The 20,996-nt window shown below is 53.7% G+C and overlaps 1 non-coding gene across 1 annotated transcript; it reads left to right on the top strand.

The window, feature by feature from the left end:
• Window positions 1-14,611: 14,611 nt before the first annotated feature.
• Window positions 14,612-14,694, top strand: TRNAL-UAA (transfer RNA leucine (anticodon UAA)). The gene has a single exon. It is a non-coding gene; the product is annotated as a tRNA-Leu (tRNA).
• The last annotated feature ends 6,302 nt before the right edge of the window (window positions 14,695-20,996 follow it).

Here is a 20,996-nt window from a genome sequence, read left to right as displayed (position 1 = left end):
AGCGGGGCTGGAACTCAGGAGTCCGGGCTGGGAGCCCCCACGGGCGAAGCGTCAGGGCAGAGCTGGGGACTATTCTCCGGCGCCTCAGCCGGGCGGGGAGTACACTGCCGCCGAGAGAGTGGTTACGTGATGTGTGTGGTGGTGCCCCAGGAAACCTCACCAGCCCCTTTCCAGGGTGTGAGACGCAAGCGTTACTTCCGCGTGACTCGGGGTAGAGTAAAGCCACACTCCCCTGCCGGCACCACACCCTGCTGGGGGCCGGGACTCCGGGGTTCCAGCCCCAGCTCTGTGATGGGGGGCCGGTGATGCAGCTCCAGGGCAGACACGCGCTGAGTTTGTGGATGTTTCTTCGGTGTCCCTGGCTGCAGCATCCTTCTGAAGTGTGATATTACATCAACAAGCAAATCCGAGTCCGGATTTCTCCGCTTGGGCTCCAGGACGCATAAAATCCCCCCCTAGTGCATCAAGACACCTACCCTGTGCCATGATAACCCTTGGCCCAGCTCCCAGCTCTAACCACTAGACCTACTGCCCTCCCTGAGCTGGGAGAGACCCAGGATCTCACCCGTCCCCCTGCTCTGACTTCAAGAGTGGCAGTTTTCAAGGTATGGGTCAGGCCTCCAAAATAGGTTCATCTTCATGAAGTCGTCCTGGGTGGCGTTAGACTCTCTGGGGTCTGGGGGGAGCCCGAGCTGCCACGGGGCTGAAGCCCAGATCTCAGTCAGATAGAAAGACTGTCCAGAGCAGCAACTCTTTTCCGACCCCAAAAATAGCTCCATGTGCCCCGGTGCCCTTGGCTAACCACTGAGTCACAGAGGGCGTGGGGGCCGCCGGAAGCTGGCTGCGTGTCGTCGGAAGCGGGTGTGGTGCAATGGAGTTTGAGAGTTGCACCACTCGCCCCGATTCCCCTTCCACCGAGAACCCAGGAGACCTGGCTCCACCCCCCCCCAGCTCTAACCACTAGGCCCCTAGTAGAGGAGCTGAATCCTGCCTCCCCCCGGGGGTAGGTTGCCCCTTTGGCTGCAGGGAGGCTGGGCCAGGCCGGTTCTGCCTCCGCGAGGCAAGGAGAAATGGCGGACTGCAACGGCTGCCAGGAGGCTCAGGTGGGGCCTTTGCAACCCCTCAGCAGCCAGACTTCTGGAAAATCAAACCAGGAAAATGCATCGTTCAGCCCACGAGATTTCCTCTAGGGGGCGCTGGGCCCGGTTTGGCCCCAGGGCCATTTGGCTCAGAAGGCGGGGCCGGCGGGAGGGACCATCTTTTCCTAGGTGGAATACGGCCTCCTGGTAAAATGACATGCACTTCTATCCACCTCTCTCACCTCCGCACACCTGCCAGCCCTGTGCTCTCTGCTCCCCACGCCTGGCGGGATTCCCGGGACAAGATCGACCTTTCCTGCTACCCGGCACCATGAGGCAATACTGGGGGGGCGGTGTCGTGTGCCCTCCTGGAGTTCTGTGGGGGCTCCCACTAGAAGGTGGCCAGCAGCCTTCCTGAAGGTGGCTGCTGAGGGGTTGCAAAGAGGGAAGGGACAGGAGCCTCTTCCAGCCACAGGGAATGGAGGGGGTGGGGGGTGGGACCCTTTTCTTCTCTCCCCACCTTCCCCTGTGACTGGAAGCAGCTAGCCCCTTCCGGCCTGCACAGAGTCGAAAGGCAGCTCACACCTCCGGGCTGCTGGCCACCGACACCACCCAGTCGCCAATGGCCCCCAGCTACAGAGCGGGCAGGAAGGGATTAAGCCCTAAGGATACCTAAGGGAACCCACTGGGCCAGGGAGGTAGCTCAGCAGGGGAGGGAGCCTCTGATGGAGCAGCCCTGTACCCCCAGGACCCAGGGCTGGGTGGGAGGATGTGAAGTGGGTGCTAAGCCCCTGCCCGGAACGCAACTGGGAGAGGACCGGGGCAGGGCTGATGGGTGGGTAGCAGACGCAACATGTAACCAGCCACTGCCTGGAAACAGGATGGGGGCAGGGCCTTCCCAGCCGGGAGCTGGCGCCTAGCGAGGGTTGCGCGGATGAACCAGCCAGCTGTGCCCGCTGCATCCTCGCCCCGCTACCAGCCACCTTGCATCCCCACCCCCACCGTCAACCACTGGACTCCCCATTCGCCATTGGCGAGCTGGGATCCGGCCAGCAGGACTGGCCAGTACTGATGGGGGCGGGGCAGAATATACGGGACAATTTGCCCCTTTTCAAGAAGATGTTGGGACAGGCACAAATACGGGACCGAGGAGCATCCGAGGCCAGGAGGAATTCCTTGAGCATATTCACCGGAGGCCTCCCAGGCTGAGGCAGCTGTCCAGCTACACAGGATGCCTGGCACACCCGGGGTGGGGCGGAGAGGGTTCTGGCCCCGGGAGGGTGGGGACACTGGCAGCTGAGTAATCCCAACCCACTCACCGTGGTTCTGGAGAACTGTTACGCCACCCCAGCACCTGCTCGGGCGGAGAAGCCACGGAGCCCCAAGGCAGGGAGGGCTGAGCCACCACTCCCAGGAGGACACGTAGGACAGTGGTGGTTGGAGACTTTCTTCTGAGGGGGCGGAGGCCCCGTCTCGCAGCCTGAGATGACATTCCATGTGGTGTGTGGCCTGCCAGGGGCCTGTATCCAAGACGCTACTGTGGGATGTCGAGGGTTATCAGGCCCTCTGACTCCTACCCTGTGCGACTCACCCCTCTAGGCACAGAGGGATGCAGATTAGGCAGGTTGACATTGCAAACGAGGCAGGGATTTAAATATCCCGTGCCTAATTTGCATTAAAATGGCCGCCACGTTTGGGCGACTCAGCACTTTGTCGGCAAAAAGCGTCAGTCTAGAGGGGGATCTGTCGAGAAAGAAAGCCTTTTTCGACACAGCCCTCATGCCTCCTGCAAGGAGGTTTACAGGATCTGTCGAAAAAGGCTTTCTTTCTCGACAGATCCCCCTCTAGACTGCCGCTTTTTGCCGACAAAGTGCTGAGTCGGCAAAACGTGGCGGCTATTTTTATGCAAATTCGGTGCGGGATATTTAAATCCTTGCCTCATTTGCAATGTCGACCTGCCTAATCTGCATCCCTCTGCCGACAGAGGGTTGCAGTCTAGACATACCCTGAATGGCCCTCGGCAGAGCCGAAGTGACTGCGGGGCTCTAGGAGTGCGGGTGAAGGGGTGTGGCACCCAAGTGGGGATCTCTTCAGTCCTTTGGGTCAAAGGCACTCGCAGAGACAGGCGCATTCTGGAGGTGAAGGCCTGGCTGCGAAGACGATGTCACCAAAGGGGCTTTGGCTTCCCTGACCACAAGATGCTATTCCAGGAAAGACTGCTAAGCAGAGAGGGAGTCCATCTAGTGAGGAAGGGGAAGAGCAGATTTGGAGGCAGATTGGCTACCCTAGTGAGAAGGGCTTTACATTAGACTCGACGGGGGCAGGGAAGCAAAGCTCACCGGTAAGTGAACAACACGGAGAGCTCGAAGATGGGTCAGAAATTGGGGGAAGCATGGGCTGTAATAGGAGGGGAAAGGAGAGGCAAGACAGATCTGGGAGGCAAAATCAGTATTGTAGGGTCTGTCTACACTACAGAGGAAGGTCAAAGCTGCCACCATGGATCTTCCAGAGTTTGAATTCACGGGTCTAGTGAAGACAGCTCATAGGAATGGAGAGGGGTGTTCCGGTTGGTGCTGGTAGCTCAGCTTCCGCGAGGAGCAAGGGACATAGAAGGGAGCGTGTTCTCCCTTCGACTTCCTGCAGCGTGGACAGTGCCAAAAGCTGAGGGAAGTTACTTCAACTTCAGCTACACAATTAATGTAGCTGAAGTGGCCTATATTAATTGGACCTTCGCCTGTAATGCAGACCTACCCTTAATTGCCTCATATACTAGTGTGAGAAGCCTGGGGAATAAGCAGGAAGTGCTAATAAATAAACACAAATCTGACCAAGTTGGCATCATAGAGACTTAGTGGGATAATACACACCATTGGGATATTGGTACAGAAGGATACAGCTTGCTCAGGAAGGACAGGCAGGGAAAAAAGGGAGGAGGTGTTGCAGTATACATTAAAAATGTACACACTTGGACTGAGGTGGAGATGGACGTAGGAGACAGATGTGTTGAGAGTCTCTGGGTTAGGCTAAAAGAGTTAAAAAACAAGGGTGATGTCATGCTAGGGGTCTACTACAAGCCACCTACCCAGGTGGATGAGGCTTTTTTAAACAACTAATAAAACCATCCAAAGCACAAAACTTGCTGGTGATGGGGGACTTCAGCTATGTAACACAGCAGGGGCACAGATTATCCAGCAAGCTTTTGGAATGTATTGGAGACAATTTTTTATTTCAGAAGGCAGAGAAATCTACAGCGGGGAGGCTGTTCCAAATTTGTTTTTAACTAATAGGGAGGAATTGGTGCCCCTCTATAAAAAGGGAGAAAAGGACAACCCAGGAAACCAAAGACCGGTCAGCTTAACTTCTGTTCCAGGAAAGATAACACTGGTCTACAATTTTTTAGAAGTCGTCTGCTTCAGAGATAATATATGATATTTATTATGTATTTTGATGTGCTGAATTCAAATATGACAATTAAAACAACTGATTGGCTACTGTTTCCAAGATATTTCAGTTTTTACATTTTACGTCTATATATATTGTGTAGATAGTAGAGTTTTAATCATAAATTGTAAACCTAGGTCTTTTCATGTGTTTATGGTTGCTTTACATGATAATATTTCACCTGTCCTGTTTATGTAACACTTTAAAAATCAGTAAAAGGGTTATATAAATAAAATTTATTATGAAACGAAAGGCAAAAAACTATTATGTACATAGTTTAGTCCTATTCAGTGTCTACTCGGCGCTTCTTGGCTAGTCTCTTGTATTTATTAAATGGAGCATCTCTTGTCACTGTCCAGCAATAGTTTGCAAACATTGATGGGCTCCATTTGCCCTGATAGCGTTTCTCCATTGTTGCAATGTCCTGGTGAAATCGCTCACCATGCTCGTCGCTCACTGCTCCGCAGTTCGGTGGAAAAAAATCTAGATGAGAGTGCAAAAAATGTATCTTTAGTGACATGTTGCAACCAAGGCTTTTGTATGCCTTGAGGAGGTTTTCCACCAACAACCTGTAGTTGTCTGCCTTGTTGTTTTCGAGAAAATTTATTGCCACTAACTGGAAGGCTTTCCATGCCGTCTTTTCCTTGCCATGCAGTGCCTGGTCAAATGCATCATCTCGAAGAAGTTCACGAATCTGAGGACCAACAAAGACACCTTCCTTTATCTTAGTTTCACTTAACCTTGGAAATTTTCCACGGAGGTACTTGAAAGCTGCTTGTGTTTTGTCCATGGCCTTGACAAAGTTCTTCATCAGACCCAGCTTGATGTGTAAGGATGGTAACAAAATTTTCCTTGATTCAACAAGTGGTGGATGCTGAACACTTTTCTTCCTAGGCTCCAATGACTGTCGGAGTGGCCAATCCATCTTGATGTAGTGGGAATCTCTTACACGACTATCCCATTCGCAGAGAAAACAGCAGTACTTTGTGTATCCAGTCTGCAGACCAAGCAAGAGAGCTACAACCTTCAAATCGCCACAAAGCTGCCACTGATGTTGGTCATAGTTTATGCACCTCAAAAGTTTTTTCATGTTGTCATAGGTTTCCTTCATATGGACAGCATGACCAACTGGAATTGATGGCAAAACATTGCCATTATGCAGCAAAACATCCATGACTTCTAGGAATAACGTGATGCAATTCATATCATGTATGATGCAATACCAGCTTCAGATTGCATCATTCATTGTTTTGCCTAAAAAGCAAGTACTATCCAAACTCAGTTATAGATTTATTCATAGATCCAGTCAAAGATGTATTTTAGTCATTTCTGGTTTAAATTGAGATCCCTTCCCTTTATAACTCACTTATCCTCTGCCATTCGCAAGTCAAGGGTCGTATATACTGACCCAATAGCATATCTTGAAAACTAGAGCCAATCAACAATTTTAAGCATCATTTTCATTCTCAGTGACCCAGAATTAGTAAAGTTTGACTACATTTATCCAGAAGCATTTTGGCTGTAGAGCAGTGTAATGGAACAAACAGTTAAGGAATCCATCTGCAAACATCTGGAAGATAATAAGATGATGGGTAACAGCCATCATGGATTTGTAAAGAACAAATCATGTCAAACCAATCTGATAGCTTTCTTTGATAGGAAAACAAGCTTTGCGAATAAGGGGGAAGTGGTAGATGTGGTATACCTAGACTTCAGCAAAGTGTTTGATATAGTCTCACACGACCTACTTATAAATAAACCAGGGCAATACAATCTAGATAGGTGGGGGCATAACTAGATGGATAACCATTCTCAGAGAGTGTGTCTTCACTGCACCCTTAGCTCAAAATAAGCTACACAATTTGAGCTACACAAATTGCATAGCTTATTTCAAGTCAATTTCAAAATAGTTTATTTCGTAATTTGGCACTGTCTACACAGCACTTATTTTGAAATAAATCACTATTCTGAAACATCGTTTAATTCTCATGGAACAATGTTTACAGGGATGTCAGAAAGATATTTCAAAATAATAGGCACGCTTTCAAGATGTGGAATAGCTATTTCAGGATACTGAACATTTCCCGAAGTGTAGACATACCCAGAGAGTAGAGATCAATGGCTCTCAGTCTTGCTGGAAGGGTTCCATGGGGATAAGTAGGGATCAATTTTTAGACCAGTTCTGCTCAATATCTTCATCAATGATTTAGATATTGGCATAGAGAGGATGCTTATAAAGTTTGCAGATGATACCAAGCTGGGAGGGGTGGCAAGTGCTTTGGAAGAGAGAGTCTTAATTCAAAATTATCTGGACAAATAGGCGAAATGTTCTGAGGTAAATAAGATGAAGTTCAATAAGGACAAATGCAAAGTGCTCCACTTAGGAAGGAACAATCCATTTCACGTACACAAAATGGGAAGTGACTATCTAGGAAGGATGCTTCAGAAAAGGATCTGGGGACCACAAGCTAAAGATGAGTCAACAGGGTGACACTGTTGCAAAAAAAGCAGACATCATTCTGAGATGCATAAACAGGAACGTTGTGAGCAAGACATGAGAAATCATTCTTCCCTTCTACTCTGCGCTTGGCCTCAACTGGAGTGTTGTGCCCAGTTCTGGGTGCCACATTTCAGGAAAAATGTGGAGAAATTGGAGATGGTCCAGAGAAGAGCAACAAAAATTATCGGTCTAGGAAATATGATGGGCACATCCACACTGCAGGGCAAACGTCGAATGAAGCTACGCAACATGAGCTATGTCAGTTGCGTAGCTTAAGTTGAAATAGCTTAACTCGGCTTTTGGCATTGCCTACACAGCAGGAAGTGGAAGGGAGGGCACTCTTCGACTTCCCTTACTCCTCGTGAAATAAGGGTTACAGGAGTCAGAGTAAGATGTCCTCCAGCTCACTGATATTTCAAAATAATGGCTTGCTGCGTAGACGCACATTGTGTCCAAAATATCACTGCTGTGTAGATGCTCCCTATGTTACCTACTAGCTTTGCGTTCTTCAGGCACCAGGCATAAGCCTCATGAAAGGCCATGCCCTTCCCCAAACTTCTGCTTGAACCCAAGCCCATACAAAAAAGCAACAAAAAGGCGGGGAAGAGACACCTAAGCCCCTCCGGACAAGGGTGGCAGGATTAAGGAATCCCTCCCTAGCCTCTCGGGGAGGTGTCTCCATTAGCATACAGAATGGAGAGCACAGATTCCAAATCAAGAACCGCACTGAACTCTGGGTGGGACACAGAAAGCAGGAAGGCATGGCCTGATGGAAAATCTCTGTTCCCAATACTAAGGAACCCAGGCCTGCCCATACCAAGATGAGTCATTCTCAGACCAATATTAATAATAAATCCTCTACTGGTATCCAAAATGCTGAGATTGCCCAATTGGGGTATGAACTCCCTCGAAAGAACACCACCCATAGCCAGGAACGATCCATTTCTTCACAGAACAGCTTTAGGATACTCCCTTGAACCATCTGTTCACCCATAGTCACATCTAGGATACGTCTAGACTACAGGCTTTTGTCGACAGAGGCTTTGTCGACAGATACTGTCGACAAAGCTTCTGTCGACAAAGAGCATCTAGACTTCATCCAGTTCTGTCGACAAAGCAAGCTGCTTTGTCGACATGAGAGTGTAGACGCAAAGGACAGTGCAGATGTAATAACGCCTTCTGTCAACAGAACTCTTGTCGACAAAAGGCGTTATTCCTCGTAGAATGAGGTTTACTGCCATCGACAAAACTGCCGAGTTCTGTCGACGTTATATGGACAGAACTCGGTGGTAGTGTAGACGCAGGTATAGTTTTGTCAACAAAACCCTATAGTCTAGACACACCCCTAGTGTCCACCTTGACCCTTGAGGGATGGTGTAGACAGAGCTTGGTCCTGCCTTGAGGGTGGGGGGCTGGACTTGATGACCTCTCGAGGTCCCTTCCAGTCCTATTATTCTATGATTCTATGACCCATTGTTGTTTCCCTCCAAACTCACACACACACACCTTGACCCGCGCTCAGGTAATGTGTTCTGATGCCTGGATCTAAATTCTGCATCAGTTTCACTGGGACTTCATCTGCTCCTGACTGATCATGCTGGGAGCTCTGCTCTGCCTTTCCCCAACACTTGGGACCCCAGCTACCACGTGGGAACCCAGATTAGTTCAAGCTTCCCAGAGTGGTGAGATCTTTCTCCCACGCCGCCACCTGCCCCAAATAGCCTCCTGACTGTGCCCTATGTAATTAGTTAGGATGCATCTACACTGAACCCAATGCTTGAAATAAGCTCTGCTATTGGAGCTACACAAATTGCATAGCTTACTACAAGTCAATTTTGAAACCGCAGATTTTGAAATTTGGTATTGTCTACACAGCACTTATTTCGAAATAAAGCGCTATTCTGAAATGCCCTGCACTCCTCGTGGAACGAGGTTTACAGGGATGTTATTTTGAAAGAATGGGTGTGCTCTGTCACCCTCCACCCCCCACAGGGGGTGTTGTTTTGGCTTCCCCATTCACTCTGCAACAACACTCCTTGTACCTAAGCCAAAGATCTCTGCAGCGCCCCAAAATCCTGTGGGCTTTGCTCATCAAGTGACACAGAACGGTTGTGGTGGAAAAGTGGGGATCGGGAGGTGCTGAACCTGGGGGTGCATGAGGCGGGCAGTGAACAGTGCTACTTAGCCCAGACAACTGAGCCCAGGGAGGGACATATGTGGGGTGAGTTTCTGAGTGCTGAATAACCGGCCCCCTCAGATGCGCTGTGCTAGGGGTGCGAGTGTCCTTGTGTTCGTCTGATTCCGGTGGGGGAGAACCCAGCCCGGGGGAATCTAGGGCATGACTACACAGCAGCGTTATTCCGGAATAGCGTCTGTTACTCTGAAATAACTATGCGAGCGCCTACACGGCTCACCCGTTATTTTGAAATAATTTCGCAATACCGGGTGGGTTATTTTGGCGTTTGAAAAGCTCATTCCACGAGGGATGACGTCTCTTCCATAATAGCTATTTCAGAACAGCGGTTGTGTGGATGCCTCACTGTGGCTCTTTCGAAAGCGCTCATCCCCCAGGCCAATCAAAGTCATGACTCCCCAGCGCCTCCAGGGGCTCGGAGCCGAGGTAACACGTCCACATTAGGGGAGCCGGCCTCGGACTCATGTCCCTGCTTCCCTGTAAGGCAGACGCACTATTTCGAGAGAAGCGATTTGGGAGTATTTCTACGGGAATAGTTTATTCCTAAATAAGCGTGAAGTGTAGATGTAGCCCTAGACCCTGCGGGATACTCCACCGGGAGGGAACTGGCAGCCAGGAGAAGCGCTCCGTATGAGAACACAAGTCACACAAGCAGCGCACCGATAGAACGATCAGCCCCACTCCCCCAGAAGAGTAACCCTAATAAACGAGCCTACCCCATAGTAACGGGCAAGTCTGGTACCAATGACTGAGGGAAGACTGAAAGAATTGGGCTTGTTTCGTTTGGAAAGGAGAAGACTGAGAGGGGACATGAGAGCGGTTTTCAAGTATCTAAAAGGAGAAGGGAGAAAAATTGTTCTCCTTGGCCTCTGAGGACAGGACAAGAAGCAATGGGCTTCAACTGCAGCCAGGGAGGTTCAGGTTGGACATTGGGGAAAACTTCCCAACTGTCCAGGTGGTTACGCACTGGAATAAATTGCCTGGGGGGGTTGTGGAGTCTCCATCTGTGGAGATATTTAAGAGCAGGTTAGACACACACCTCAGGGATGGTCTAGACAGACGGTGCCCGGCCCTCCTGTGAGGTCGGGGACTGGACTTGATGACCTCTCGAGGCCCCTGCCAGTTCTCTATGAAGGCCCTTTAAAAGTGGGGCCTCGGGCCAGCCAAGGAATGGGACACAGAACCTTAACCCCTGGCAGGTACCAGCTCTGTCCCAGCCCCAGAGCAGGGGACTGGCAGGCCCAGGACATCCCAAGGCTGCTGGGGGGAAGATTTCGCCAGCTTGTGCCAGAGGGAGGGGCCAACCCAGCAAGCCCCCTCCTTTCCCCTTGCCTAGCCCCTCGCCCAGCCCTGCTCTAACCCCACAGGAGCAGAGCCATCCTGCGGCAGCTGCCCCAAGGGTCCTATTGACGGGAGGAGCCGGAGGATTATGGGGCCTGGCATAGAGGTGGCAGCAGCTTCACTCCCCCCCCACACACTTACTACATGGGCAGCAGAAATCAGAGCAGCTGGGCAGCCTGCTCCACCCTGCCCCACTGCCCTGCTCCAGCCAGCTGCCCACGGCAGAGCACCCCGCCCCAGCCCCCGCCCCCGCCCCATCCTCATCCTTACCCTGCTCTGGGAGGTGACTCTGCCCTCCTCTGCCAGTGCCCCTCACTCCCGACCGCAGCCCCCTGCTAGCCCAGCCCTGGGCTCCCCCGTCCCCCAGCTCTGTGATGCTCTGACATAAGCGACGGATGGGCAGCTTGCTCTGGGCCTGTACCAGTTTTGCTACCAGCTCTGAGCCTGCCAGATGACCCCGGAGATTCAGGGCCGGTGCCGATGCACAGAGCAGAAATCCCCTGCCTGCTCGGGAGAGCCCCCACCCTGCCCCTGCAGCACAGCGCCCCCTAGTGCCACACTGGGGTCAGCCCTGCCAGCTGAGGAGAGCCCCCACCCTGCCCCTGCAGCACAGCGCCCCCTAGTGCCACACTGGGGTCAGCCCTGCCAGCTGAGGAGAGCCCCCACCCTGCCCCTGCAGCACAGCGCCCCCTATTGCCACACTGGGGCCAGCCCTGCCAGCTGAGGAGAGCCCCCACCCTGCCCTTGCAGCACAGCGCCCCCTAGTGCCACACTGGGGCCAGCCCTGCCTGCTGGGGAGAGCCCCCACCCTGCCCTTGCAGCACAGCACCCCCTAGTGCCACCTGGGACATTGGGGACAGCTTGGATTGCCAGGGGAAAGTCCCCACCTCGCCCCCTGCAGCACAGCGCCCCTAGCACCACTCAGGGGCTGCGGTGAGATCACCCCACTGCATGCACATTCTGTTCCACTGCACACAGGGTGTGAATGTCTTAGGGGTATGTTAGTGTAGTGAGATTTTGTGCAGTTTTGTGTGTGTGTGTGTGTGTGTGTGTGTGTGTGTGTGTGTGTGTGTGTGTGTGTCCCTGCTACCCCTTGCTGAAGGGGATGAGCCCCTCCCTCCCAATCACCCCCTCCCACACACACACACAATTCCCACACCTGCATCCTAATTCCACAGACCCTGACAATCCTTGCCAGGGGAACGTGGAAGCCCATCACGCACACACACACACACACACGTCAGCAGGACAGACTGAGACACCACCACACAGCCAGCTGCATCCCACTGCCCCACACACATTCCCCCAGGGCCAGGAAGGGAACAGGCTGTGAGGAAGTGTGTGTGTGGTGCGGGAAGGTGGCACAGAGGAGGCAGAAAGCCTGGTACAACCGCTCTGCTCATGCCCTCCTTATGCCACTGGGGGCCAGGTGATGCTCCTCATCCCTGAGGACGAAAAAGCTACAAGCGGCCCGAGACGACCCCTTCAAGTCATCAGACAGGTAAATGAGGTGAACTATGTGATGGAACTGTCCAACCGGGTGCTCAGCCGGCAGGTGCACCATGTCCGCATGATGAAACCACACTGGGACGGGGGGAAGTTGGTGCTGGCTGTGTGGGTGGTGGGAGGACGGGGGGAGGATCCGCTGGTAGGTTTCCTCCCAGAGGCTGAGGCTGGCACCCTGCTGGTGTCAATTCCCCTCTCTGACCAGCTAACCCCAGCCCAGCAGGCAGAGATCAGAGAGGTGCTGCGTTCCTACCAGCAGCTGTTCTCCCAACCAGGGCTCCCTAACCTGGCTGCCCACCGGGTGGAGATGGGAGCCCATTTCCCCATCAGGTGTACCCCATTCTGGGTCACTAGGAAAGCAGCCCAGGACCTGGAGAGAGAGGTCGGATACATGCTGGCTCTAGGGGGGGGCCAGCTGTCCTCCTGCCCCTGGACCTCCCCCATGGTGCTGATCCTCAAGAAGGGTGGGACAATCAGTTCTGTGTGGACTATCGGAAGCTCAACACCAGCACCGTGTTCAATGCTTATCCCATACCTAGGGTGGACAAGCTCCTAGACAAGTTGGGGGGAGCCCAGTACCTCACCACTATGGATCAAAACCAAAGGAAGCTCTTCTTCACACAGCACACCGTCAACCTGTGGAACTCCTTGCCAGATGATGTTGTGCAGACCAGGACTATAACAGGGTTAAAAAAATAAATAAAAAATAAAACAAAACCCCTAGATAAATTCATGGAAGTGAGGCCCATCAATACGTATTAGCCAGGATGGGTAGGAATGGTGTCCCTAGGCTCTGTTTGTCAGGGACTAGGAATAGACAACAAGGGAGGGATCACATCATGATTCCCTGTTCTGTTCACTCCCTCAGGGGCATCTGGCATTGGCCACTGTGGGCAGACAGGACCCTGGGCCAGAGGGACCTTTGGACTGACCCAGTCTGGCCCTTCTTAGGATCTCACCACAGTGTACTGGCAGGTGCCCTTGGACCCAGAGGCCAGGGCGCAGTCGGCCTTCACCACCCCAATAGTGCTCTTCGGGTTCCTGGTGCTGCCTTTTGGCCACAAGGGGGCACCTGCCACCTTCCAGTGCCTGGTGAATCTGTTACTGAGGGGGATGGAGAATTTTTCTCTGGCTTATAGTGACCATACCTGTGTCTTTCCCCAGTCCAGACCTGGGAGGACCATGCGCTGCAGGTCACCTCCAGGATGCCGGATGGACCATGAAAGCTGGGAAATCATGGCAGGGATGGCAGAGGTCTCATATTTATGCAGTGTGCAGCAGCAGTCAAGAAAGCAAACAGAATGTTGGGAATCATTAAAAAAGGGATAGAGAATAAGACAGAGACTAACTTCTTGCCTCTATATAAAGCCATGGGGTGCCCACATGTCAAATACTGCCTACATCTCACAAAGATCTATTGGCTTTGGAAAATAGATTCAGAAAAGGGCAACTGAAAGGTTGGAAAAGGTTCAGAAAAGGGCAACGGAATGATGAGGGGTTTGGAACAGGTCCCATATGAGGAGAGATTAGAAAGACTTGAACTTTTCAGCTTAGAAAAGAGGAGACTAAGGGGGGATATGATAGAGGTCTCTAAAATCATGAGTGGGGTGGGAAAAGTAAATAAAGAAAAGCTATTTAATTGTTCCCACAAGATAAGAACTAGGGGTCATCAAATTACATTAATAGGCAGCAGGTTTAAAACAAACATAAGGAAGTTTTTCTTCGCTCAGTGCAGTCAATCTGTGGAACTCCTTGCCAGAGGATGTGGGGAAGGCTAGGACTTTAACAGGGTTCAAAAAAGAGCTAGATAGATTCATGGAGGTTAGGTCCATCAATGGCTATGAGCCAGGATGGGTAGGAATGGGGTCCCTAGCCTCTGTTTGTCTGGACATGGATGACAGGGGAGGGATCACGTGAGGATTACCTGTTGTGTTCCCTCCCTCTGGGGCATCTGGTACGGGCCACTGTGGGCAGACAGGACACTGGGCTAGATGGACCTTTGGTCTGACCCAGTGTGGCCATTCTAATGTTTAGGACACAAAGTACCAGCTAAAATGGCAGCCAGCAGGGACTGGCCCACTCCTCAGGCGTGGATCCAGGGCTCATTGGGATGGCGGGGTCCTTCTGGAGCTTTGCGCCCCATGTTAGTGCCCTGGCAGCCCCCTGTTAGTGCTGTGTAGGAAGGCCAAGCCCAACAAAGCAGTCTGGCTCACAGTGCCAAAGGGCTCTGTGTGCTGAAAAGGGCACTTACCCAGACTTAGTTCGGGTCAATCCAGTTTTTAGCAAACCCTTCCTGGTTCTCCCGCACCTCAGGCACCGGGCGGGGTGTGTGCCGATCAGACTCCACAGCCAGATGGGAGGGCGCCTGGCCCTGCAGTGGGCCATTAGAAAGCTGCAGCCGTATCCGCGTGGGCTGCATTTCACCGTGTAGCCGACCACTCTCCCCTGACCTGGCTGTACCCCATGAAAGGAGCCAATGCCAAGCTGCTGAGGAGCAGGCTGCTCCTGCAGAATTAGGGCATGGAGACAATCCAGGGTTAAGGGAGTGTCACCAGGATGGCCGAGTGGTTAAGGCGTTGGACTTAAGATCCAATAGACATGTGTCTGCGTGGGTTCGAGCCCCACTCCTGGTAGCGCTTCTTTATATTGGAAGGGCGGGTTTGTGTGAGTGGGAAACAGGATTTAAACAGCCCTGTGTAGCTTATTGGTTCATTGTGTGCCCTGCACCCCAGAAAGAGCAGGCAGAGTCCCCGCCCCCTGGCTGCAGGGGAGATGCAGACATGCTGGGCTGGGGGGGGGCGCCTGGCCCAGGGCTGCTCTATTCCTTCCTGGAATGCACAGGCCCAGAGCTAGGGGGCCCATGGCAGGCACAGGGGTCCTGGGGGCTCAGAAAGGGGCAGTCGGGGGGGCAGAGGCGCCCACTGAGGAGGACTGCAGCACTGACAGGAGGCCACCTGGGGCCACCCAGGGCCAAGCTCGGCACAGCCAGTGAGTCGCTGCTACAGAAGGAAGAGCCAGCCCGGATTGCAAGCCCTTGTGGTCAGCCTTGCTCCTGACCTGCAGCCCCCCTGCCAGCTCAGCCCTGGGTTCTCCTCAGACTCGCAGCTCCCCTCCTTGCTGCCCCATGACAGGGCTGGGAGTCCCTGTGTGTGGTGAGAGGGGCCCAGACACCATGGCAACCCCAATATGAAGTCAGCCAACCCCCTGTGTAGGGTTTCCAACCTCCGGTATCCTGGAAAACCCCGTCGTGAGTTGCTCTTTTAAGAGTTCTGGAACAATGCTTCATAACTCCTCTCTCTGATTTCGGAAGGCGGGTTCGGTTCTTGGGTCGAGTGGTGGGGCTGGCTTTTAAAATCTCACATTGGTACCTTCTTCGTCTTTTGCAAAATCCGCAGTGAAAGGAATCCTAAAACAAACATGAGCTGGCTGGGTCATCATCCGAGACTGCTATCATATGAAATACATGGCAGATCAAACATGCCGGTAGACATACAATTCTCCCCGAAGGAATTCAGCCACAAATTTAATTACCACATTTTATTTTTAATAAGCACCAGCAGCATTGAATATGTCCTCTGGAATGGTGGCTAAATTGAGAAAGGACATATGATTATTTAGCGTATCTGGCATGTAAATACCGTGCAGTGCTGGCTATAAAAGTACCAGGCAAACACTGGCTTTCACTTTCAGGTGACATTGTAAATAAGAAGCAGGTGGCATTATTTCCTGTACTGGTAAACAAACTTGTTTCTCTAAGCCAGGGGTTCTCACACTTTGTGATACCGCGACCCTCCTCTAAGTTGCTGCAAACCCCCTCTAAGTTGCTCATGACCCCCTGGGGGGTCGGGACCCACAGTTTGAGAAATGCGGCTCTAAGCAATTGGCTGAACAAGAAGTAGGACTGAGTGGACTTGTAGGCTCTAAAGTTTTATGCTGTTTTGGTTTTGAGGGTAGTTGTGTAACCAAATCAAATCTACATTTGCAAGTTGTTAAGTTGCTAAACAGACTGCACTAGAGACTGTGTATGAGGTGAATTGAAAAATACTGTTTTTATCTTCACCGTGTGCATATTTGCAACAAAATAATAATATAAATTGAGCACTGTCTTGTAGTCTGTGTTGTAGCTGAAATCAATATATTTGGAAATGTAGGAAAACCCACTGGGGTATGGGGGTGTGGGAGGGGTGTGAGGACTCTGGCTCATGATGTGGGCTCTGGAGTGGGGCTGGGGATGAGGCTCTTGGGCTGCAGGAGGGGGCTCAGGGCTGGAGCAGGACTTTGGGTGGGGGGATATGGGATGCAGGAGGGATGTTGGGTTGTGGGTGGGGGGGCTTACCACAGCTTGCAGGAGGTGACCACCAGGTCCATGCATCTAGGGGTGCAGGAATATCCAGGGAAGCCCCATTGAACAGCCAGGGAGCCTGTCTTAGCCTCAGGCCACTGCTGGGCTGCTAACTGACTTGTCAGTGGGGCCAACCAGAGCCCACAGCATCCCTTCAAAACCCAGACACCTGGCTACCCTTCCTGGCCCATCTCCTTGGAAACTCACACAGAAATGCTGAGAGATGCAGCCATTACCTCCTTGTGTCCCCCCGCAGGTGGGAACCAGCTACTGCGCCCTGCTGGGGGCCAGGATTCCTGGGCTCTATTCCCAGCTCAGGCAGGGGAAGTCTAGTGGTTAGAGCAGGGGACCCAAGATCCCTGGGCTAAGTCCCCCTAAGCTGTGCAGCTTCTTATTAAGCCCATGCAAAGCCTCAGGGTTGCAGCAGGGAGAGATGCCCCAAGCCTGAAGCTGCGGTGACCAGTGGAGAGGCACCTCTGCCCGCCAGCCCCAGCACAGAGCTGCCTGCCAGCCCCAGCATGGAGCTGCCCAGAGCTGTCACAGCTGGGGGACAAGTACCCCTTCCTAGGCCCCACCCAGCATAGGCTGGCCCCGTCCTTGCTGGGGCACCAGCGCCCTGCTGTGGCAGTGCCCCCTGGAGCTCCCGTGGCAGTGGAGAGATGCCTCTCACCTGGCAGTGGGGGCAGAGGGATGGAGGGAGTCCTCTCCCCCCAGAGCAGCCTCCACCCAAACCCTTTATCCTCAGCCCCAGTCCAGAGCCTGTCCCCCAGCCAGAGCCCTCATCCTGTACCCCTCCCCCTCAGTCCTCCCCCATTATCCATGTGTGGAAGGACTGTTGTCACGTGATACCCACCTCCACATTGGTGCACATCACACAAGCTGTTCTGCACGGGGACACACAAGACAGAGGGAACGCTGCTTCTAGGTTGTCTCCCCTACTCTGGAGGGGAGTGGGGTCTAGTGGTTAGGGGCGGGCGGAGTTGGGAGCCAGGACTCCATGGCTCTGGAGAAGAATGAGGTCTAATGGTGCAATCCCAGGGCGCTGGGGCAGATGCTGCGCTGGGGTTGGGGCAGTTTCTTTGGTCTCCCAGGCTGCAGCGTCTCTCCGAAGCGCGATATGAAATCAACAAGCGAATCTGAGCCCGTATTCCTTAGCTTCAGCTCCAGGGAGCATCAAACCCCCGCCCAGAGCACCGAGACCGGCCCAGTAGCCATAGCTGAGTGGCCGGGAATCCCGCCTGTGGGCTGAAGACAGAGGCAACGGGCCGGATCCCAGCCAGGGCAAAACCCCTGGAGCCATAGCCAGAAGCCAGAGGCACCAGGTCCCCAGGTCTGGTGTGGGGTGGTATTGCGGGGGAGGGGACACTGGCATGACTGGCCAGTGCTCAGTGGTGCCAGGTGTGAATAATTTGGGGGGCCCCTCATTTCAGGGGGATGAGGGGCCCAGGGCAGCCTGGGAGGTTACCTGGGGGCCTGGCCCCGGTGGCAGCAAGTGACTTGGCCTCCACCTGCCCCACACCCGTGATTCCCGCGTCGGTCGGGAGAGGGGCAGAAGCCTGAAAGATGTGGGCTGGGCTCGGGGGCAGGGGTTTGAGCATTGGCCTTCTGGACCCCAGGATGGTGAATTCAATCCTTGAAGGGGCCAGTTAAAGAAGGGGGGCAAATCTGTCAGGTCTGGTACTTAGCCTTGCTATGAGGGCAGGGGGCTGGACTTGATGACCTCTTGAAGTCCCTTCCAGCTCTGTGAGGTAGGTATATCTCCATATATTATATTTAGGGGGCAGGAAGAGGTGGGGCAGGGAGGGAGAACTGGGTTAAAGGGTGCAGTGGGGCAGGGTTACTCACTGCTGCCAGCCCCAGGGTCCTGGCTAACCCCACCAGCCATCCTGGGCCCACAGATGGGGCAGCTCTGGAAATATCAAAGCCCAGAGCAGTGCAACCCAGCCCATGTTCCTGAATACTGACATCGTACGGGCTTTATAACTCTGCCCAGGCCAGAGCTGGGAAAACCCTGAGACATCCTGGCGCTTTGCAAGCAGTACAGTGGGGAGAGGTGTGTCCCGCTTCTGGGCAGGGATGACTGAGCCCCAGGAAAACAGACCCTCCGGGCAGGGCTCTGGGTCCGGTGCGTGTCCCTCCTTGCCGATCAGTTACAATTTGCATAGCTCCGATAGCATAGGTGCTGTGCTGTGCGACAAAGCCAGTCCCAGGCACGGCCAAGACAGGCAGCGGACGTTCCTCTGGCCGTGCCAGGCTGACTCACCCGCCTTCAGGAGGGGAAACAGGTTTCCAGTGGAAGCTTTGATCACTGCAGGCTACACGCTTGGCATCTATGGACCAACCCTGTATACATCGGTCATGACAGCCCGTGGCCCCGGAGTCCTGGTGCCCAAACTACTAGACCCTACTCCCCTCCCAGAGCTGGGAAGAGAACCCAGGCATCCTGGACCACACTCCTCTCCTGTGATAGAACCCAGGGGTCCTGACACCTGGGCCCTCAGGTCTGAGCCTGGCTTTGCTGTGACCTAGGGGCTGGGGAGGGTGCCCAGCAGCTGTTACATAGGGAGAAGGCATCTCTGCTGAGGACATGGTGGGAGCTAAGTTCAAGTGTAACTTTTCTGCGCGGCGTGTGGGGCTGGGGAGCCTGCCTGGGGCTCCCCACTGCCTCCCTGGGCCAGACCCGGAGGCTTGGCAGATTGGATCTGGCCCATGGGCCATATTTTGCGCAAGCCTGCTGTAGAGGCTCCTACACTAAGCTCCAGAGGTCCCAGGTTCAAGTCTGCCTCCTGGTGGTTACATACGCACCCTAGTGCAGGTCTCTCCATGGCCTCCCCTTTGCTTGCCCAGCTCAGAGAAGCGGATCTCCCCTCTCCAAGAGGATGGTGCCCCTGGCCCCTCACACTGGATGCCTGCCCAGGTGGGATTATGATCCATCAATAGGGTTTGAATTATCCACACCTGGGGGAAAAATCTCCTCAGAATGTTTCACAAAGGGTCATAAAATTCCTCCTGAGCCCAGGACCTGCTTGGGGAGGCTTTTCCCCACCGATTTTCAGGGCCCCCTGCAGGTGCATTCTCCAGACCTCTGCCCTCCCCATTCTCCAGACATCTCTGCCCTCCCCACCTGGTGCTCCACCGTCCCGGCGTGCTGCAGTTAGGCAGGGCCAACTCCCGTCTGCAGCCCAGCTGTCCTGGGACGGGTTGGATGGGATGGGGAAGAAATCCCCAGCTGCAGACACAGGGAGATTGTAGCCAATAAACCACGGGGCTGACTGGCCCTTCTTGCTGGGGAGAGCACCCAGGGGAGGCTCTCAGGCCTGGGCCAGTCCCGGATGGTGACTCTGCCCTGTGCTGCTTCTGTTCCCAGGCTAATGGAAGCTGCGGGGGCAGCGCTGTGAGGCAGCGGAAAGGAGCTGCGGGTGGGCGGGTGCTGCAGCACCCCCAAGATCCTGGCCCAGTGCCTGAGGTCCTGGATGCTGGCTCCACATGCCTGGGGCTCTCCAGCCATCCCCTCTCCCCCACCGGGGGCTGTCCGGCCACCAGCCCTGCTGTCCTGCGGCTTTCCGGCCTCCGAGGCATGGGCGAGTGCACCCCCCCAGTAGAAACCAAACCAAACTGTAGGCTGGGTGTTCATTTGAACCTCTCCTGAGCGCCCACAAGCACACAGCTTAGAGGGAACACAGCTGCCAGCCAGACAGCAAAATCTTATTGCATCCTACACGCTAAGGATGCGCATATCTGCACAGAACGGGGGGGGGGGGACAGAAAACACACCATTTAAGAGACCATGGGCATGCCACACTGATGAAGGTGGGGTTCCCGGGCATGGCGTTTGAGTAGAGCTAGTGGGTTAGAGGGGGGAGGACTGAGAGCTCCTGGGGTCTACCCCGAATGATCGGAGGGGAGTGAGATCAGGAGGTTTGGAGCAGAGGGACTCCTGGATTCCTCTGGCAGCTCACAAGCCCGGTCTCCTTTGTAGGAGCCAAGAAGATGAGTTCAAATATTTCCATCCCGCTAATTCTCACCATTTACATCTTCACCTTCCTGATCGGCCTCCCATCCAACCTCCTGGCCTTCTACACCTTCCTCGTGAAGGTCCTCCAGAAACCGGCAGGCCCCAAGTTTGCTCCTTGTATTAACGCGTGTTGTTCTCTGTGGAAATGTAGTTACTGCCTCGGTGGGATTGGAACACAAGAAGCTGCAGCCCAGCACACTACACCAGGGGCCCTGGGAACATCCCCACCCCTCCTGCTAAAGCAGCAGTGCCAGGTGCTAGCGGCAGTAGTAAGGCTGTTATCCACCATTAGGTTAGGAAGGATTTGGACTCTGGACTGGACTCTGCTCTGCGCAAGGGAAGGGTCAATGCCACTTGGTGGCAGCAGTGGGACGGCAGTAACTGAGCAGGATTTGAAGGCAGGACTAGCTCCACAGCGAAGAAGAGCTCATGGGCTCTAAAGGAAGCGTGTCCTTTTCTGCAGTAGTAGGGCTGGTATCCTCCGTGCTCGCTGTTGGCGCGGGTCAGCATTTAGCAGGCAAATGTACTATGAACACCCATCCCCACCGGACTGTACCAGATCGAGCCGTGGAGCTGAG

The sequence above is a fragment of the Pelodiscus sinensis genome, chromosome 22, assembly GCF_052426305.1.
Source record: "Pelodiscus sinensis isolate ZL-2025 chromosome 22, ASM5242630v1, whole genome shotgun sequence".
Taxonomy (NCBI): domain Eukaryota; kingdom Metazoa; phylum Chordata; order Testudines; family Trionychidae; genus Pelodiscus; species Pelodiscus sinensis.
The sequence above is the reverse complement of the archived record's forward strand: the minus strand, read 5'-3'. Positions and strand labels throughout refer to the sequence as shown.